The 5,092-nt window shown below is 44.1% G+C and overlaps 2 long non-coding RNA genes across 2 annotated transcripts in view; one reads left to right on the forward strand and one right to left on the reverse strand.

Moving 5' to 3' along the window:
- The window catches only part of LOC147013728 (uncharacterized), a 2,996-nt gene extending 2,788 nt beyond the window's left edge, over positions 1-208 (reverse strand). The window contains exon 1 of the long non-coding RNA XR_015050490.1: positions 69-208. This is a non-coding gene — a long non-coding RNA (uncharacterized LOC147013728). The remainder of the gene's footprint in view (positions 1-68) is intronic.
- Positions 1-775, forward strand: part of LOC147013729 (uncharacterized) — a 3,423-nt gene extending 2,648 nt beyond the window's left edge. The window contains exons 2-3 of the long non-coding RNA XR_015050491.1: positions 90-225; positions 314-775. This is a non-coding gene — a long non-coding RNA (uncharacterized LOC147013729). The remainder of the gene's footprint in view (positions 1-89; positions 226-313) is intronic.
- Positions 776-5,092: the final 4,317 nt, after the last annotated feature.

The raw sequence follows: 5,092 nt of genomic DNA on the forward strand, positions 1-5,092 counted from the left end.
CACACACACGTATATATGTCATCTCAATAACTATCATTAACAGTTAATTCGGAATTCCCGGCTCTTACTTTGGATGTGTTTGCTCCCAGTTGTCGGTGTTGTCTCTGAAGCGAGTGTTCAGGTAAAGGAGACAACAGTGTTGCCAATGGACGTGCCAGCACACTCATGTTGGCACCTTAAGCCGAGTTGCAAGACGCCTTGCAGCCATGCTTCCCTCCTTTAATGGTGGGCTCGTAAAGGGCGTTGGCACAATCACTTGTTGGCGTTTTTTTGGTGGGTTTTTTTTTATTTTTTTGCCTTTTTGTATCCACAGGAAGTGCCATGGACCTGATATCACAGCAATGATCGATGGGTTCGGGTTGTTGGGGTGACACTTTGGTCCAACGTGTTTGCTTCGGATGTGTCTCGCCTTGTGGGCCTGTCGGCGCGGTTTCTCAACCAGGTGGCCAGCTGTAGGCTTTGCTCGGCAAGACTGTTGTGAGAAGCGCAATGGATGGGAGAGATGCGGCTCATACATCTGTTCCGTGTTACGATGGCCGGGCCTTGCGATCCGTTTCGGAGCTTTTTGTCAAAATTGCCGCCCTTTGGCGCTGGGTAGCCGTAAACACGCTCCTTAATGGCAGCACGAGCGTCCTGCTTGGTTCAGGGAGTAATCAGGATTGTTTTATTAGGCTCAGGCAAAGTTCATAGGCATTTGTTATCATTAAAGCTTTTTGTCTCCAGCAATCAAATTTGGCCACCGCACTTGATCTGTGTACATCTCTTTTTTGGAATCATGACAATACAGGTTTTTATCTGCAGTTCGCCGGTTTCCTGTTTGCGTCTCCTCCTTGGTCTGGCCACTGACCATAGCTGTATCTAATGTAATGTGAAGAATAGTCATGAATCGAGCCAAAAAATGCAGCAAACGAGGCGACGAGCTGCCATTGAATCTACGGCATGCCATTGGGGTTTCGTAAAAAGCCCAGACAGCCAAAGATGTGCAGACCTGAGCAACACAGAACAGGTTGTGCTATCAATTTTGGGGGGGAAATATATATATATATATATATATATATATATATATATATATATATATATATATATATATATATATATATATATATATATATATATATATATACTTCCGAAGTCGATGCCATTCACGACTCAGATGTGAAAAAAGACTTTTTTGTTCAGTAAGCGATGGCAAGACCGAAACGGATGGGCAAGCAACCTATCCGAGGCTTGCCCTGAGCAGACCCTTTGGCTGGCATGGTGTGCCTCCATTTCAACAGCACAGGATGGACGGCTCCTCCATATTCCGGGCCTTGTGGAGCTTGGATGCTGCACGCAATCTGCTCTGAATCCCCATGGCTTTGAACTTAAAGGCCGTAAAAAAAAAAGGGTTTAAAAAAAGAAATAAATAAATAAAAACTAAGCAGATTTTTTTTTTTTTTACTCGAGCCGCCTCAGCTGCTTCCAATGAGCTTGCCGCAAGCAAACGCGAGGGCACACAATAGGTTCCTGCTGCAGCATACAAGCTTTGGAACTCAGATCTGTATCCAAAAAGAGAGTTTAAAGTACAAAATGTCCTCCTTCACCTTCCTCTTCAAAACTACAGATCAACGTTACACGCTTTTACACTCGCATGCGGTGATTGCTCGTGTCACTGATTTGGCTGTTGAAGGTCCACCGATTGATGGTTGAGGTTTTACGGCTCTCTGATAGAGTTTACGAGTTCATTATTTCATTTCCATCTGCTGACATTTTGTTTTCCTGTTCGAGTCTTCCTTTTTGCTGATCTTCACGCGTTCGATTCTTCATTTCAGATTTCCAAGTGTGTTCACGTGTTTCTCCTTTTTTTTTCCGCCTCCTCTCAGCTGATGCTCTTTTTTTTTTGTAAGTGTTCCATCCGATAGCACATTTCTGTGTCGGATCAAAGGGTGGACACTAGTCTTGGATTGTTTAAGTCTTGTATCAACCAGTTTTGTCATGATGAAGAGAGATTGAGCGCCTAAGACAGATATAAAGACATGTCGTCTCCTGAATGATAGCCATCTGCTGTTCCAGTATCATCAGAAGCATATTTTTAGGGTGTGTAATGCTTTTTGGCTGTGTACTTCAAACGTATTTTTGCAAAGAAACAAACTTTATTCCCTTCCACACCAATTTCCGAGGAAGGCGCCGTACAGGAGCGTCAAGCCAAGGGCATCGGACTGCTGCTGCATCTTCAACATGTCTAACTACCCGTTGGGTCACCCCATCACCATCGGATGACTTAGACTTCAGTGAAACATCAAGAAGGTTGTTGTTTATGGCTGCAGCAAATTTAACGCAGGAATGCAACACGGAAATGGTGGGCCAAATGGCGTCCTCATTTCGTTGTTGAAGTTCGTACAGGATCGTGCGACCACTCTTCACACTCAGTGTAGTCGCACGTAGACTGGGGAGCCTTTGGATATTAATTCCCATTCTGCGTACGTAATTTAAATATTTAAATTGAATTGGTTCTATTCCCGACAGAGAATCAAACGTAGAAGCGGCAAGCCAAGTTCCATCCCTCTCTCCGCTAAGGGAGGACCCGACATGTGACGGCTCGATCTGCCAAAGCACTCATGTCATGTTAAAAAAAAAAAATTTAACATCAATGTAATGAAAAATTTAACGTTTTTATTGTGACTTTGACCTTCTGCGCATGGAAGTAATATGGTACAGCAAATTTTTGGATAAATTGGCCCCCAGTTTTGGAAATCTATAAGGAGCAAACAAACAAGCAAGAAGAAAATGGTTGATTTACCTGCCCTGAAAGATGAAGAGGTGCTGAAGTTTCAATGAAAGGTTTTCCTTCTGTTAATATCATGCGAAGCAACACCCCACCCAGATTTTTTTCTTTGTCTTTTCAAACCATTTTTATCCCCCATTTCGTCCTGGCACACGCACACCCAACCTGTGCAAACGGTGGGTTGGAAGTTATGTTTTCACCCCCGTCTATCTATCTGTCTGTCTGTCTGTGAACAGGTTATCTCAAAACGTTATGGACGGATTCGGACGAAACTTTGTGGACAGGTTGTGGGTGTGACAAGGACGAATTGATTCAATGTTGATGAAGATCCGATTCCGGATCTGGATGCGATAATTTTTTTAAGTCATTCTTCACCATTGAGAGATAGGGCTCAAAACGATATCCAGCACGATATCTCAAAACGTAGTGGATGGATTCGGACGAAACTTGGTGGATGAAGTTGTGTTGGTGGCAAGAACAAGCGGATTATGTTTTGATGAAGATCAGGATCCAGACTATCTGTGGGATACAAAATGTAAATTGTTCAGCTTGACGGCGTGACGGAGGTATGCGCTCTACTGAGTAGCGCTCTCGCTGCTTCCTCATCTGTATCACGTCAGGTGTGAGGTTAATGTTGTCACCAGCTACCCCCAAATCAAGCACTTCCCTTTCTCTCTCTCTGTCTGTCTCTCTGTCTCTCTCTGTCTCTGTCTATCTCGCTTCAACAAAGGGCAAAGCCCGAAATGTCAGAACCTTGTCATCTTTCCACGGTCAAAAATCTGGATCTAAGGGGGAACGAGGTGGGGACGGGGTGGGGGTGTGGGTTGCCTCCAAAATATGTATTTGCTTTTTTCTCAAAAGCTACACACACAATTTCGCTGAAACTTGACCACAGCCTTCATCACCCGTGATGTACCAAAGATTGTTCATAGCATTAAAAAACATACCATCAGAGATGGGGAATCCCCCGCCATTGAATGAAAAAGGTCATACATATTCCAGATAATGAGGGAGGTGAATTGGAAACAAGACACCATTTGGTCATCATCTCGAAAAAGTTCCCCAGGGGTGAGGAACGTAGTAACCAAAAATAATTGAAATCAGATAAGCAGTTTTCCATTTATTACAAAAACATTTTTTTCAAGATGGCCGCCCCAGTCGGCCATCTTGGATCCGGTACATGTGTGACCCAAATTTCAAATCGATATGACGAACAGTTTATGAGTTATCGCACTCACAGCTATAAATGTTGACGCCCAGCCAGCCGGACAGACGACGGACAGACGACCCAGGTGACAACAATATACCCCTTCCACCACGTGGCGGGGGATAAAAATTGGGGCCATAACATTGGTTCATTGATACATTTTGCTGATTTCGTCCCATGTTGACTTCTTCCTCGGTATTATTATTCTACCAGGTGAGTGCCCAGGGGCATGACCCCCTTTTTATCCCCCACCGCGTGGCGGAAGGGGGATATTGTTGTCACCCGGGTCGTCTGTCCGTCGTCCGTCCAGCTGGCTGGGCGTCAACATTTATAGCTGTGAGTGCGATAACTCATAAACTGTTCGCCATATCGATTTGAAATTTGGGTCACACATGTACCACCTGAAAAGGAAGAACCCTATTGATTTTGGGCGTGGCCGGATCCAAGATGGCTGACTGGGGTGGCCATCTTGAAAATAATGTTTCAATGGCGGGGGATTCCCCATCTCTGATGGGTATATTTTATATTCTCTTGTGCCGCCCACTCATACCGCTAGTTCTGTGCTTGAACTAACAACTATTGGAAGGATTTGCTCCTTATGGGAGTGGCCATGGGGGGTCTTATGTTATTATCCTTATTCAAACATGTAATTCAAAATAACTCTCCAACATACCTCTTTCTGCGTAATTCAAAACGCCTCACTGTACTGGAAAACGTGGGGACAGGAATACTGTACATCTCGTAAAAGGTGGGGACTTGTAATACCCTCCCCCACCTGGAGGCGGCGCTACACGATACACATTTACATCGAGAATTGGCTCCCCTCACTCCCCCCCCCTACCCCAACACCAAAACTACCAGCAAAGATAAAAATTACCCCAAAACACGAATCGGGGTCATATTTATCCTATATATCAAGTATGGATGTAATCAGCCCAGAACTGTAGGAGTAGTAGCGTGACAAACAAACCACACAAATGCCGGTCCGTGAATAATTATACAGTGTGATTTTTTTTTTTTTAATTTGAGAACCCTAAATAATTCCCATACACTAAAAACAGTATCTGTTGGGAGGCCTAATATTTTGTGTAAATGTAGGCCAATGTTACAGAAAGACGTGA

This window comes from Eptatretus burgeri, chromosome 13 (assembly GCF_056783735.1).
Source record: "Eptatretus burgeri isolate ZD-2024b chromosome 13, Ebu_testis_v1, whole genome shotgun sequence".
NCBI lineage: Eukaryota > Metazoa > Chordata > Myxini > Myxiniformes > Myxinidae > Eptatretus > Eptatretus burgeri.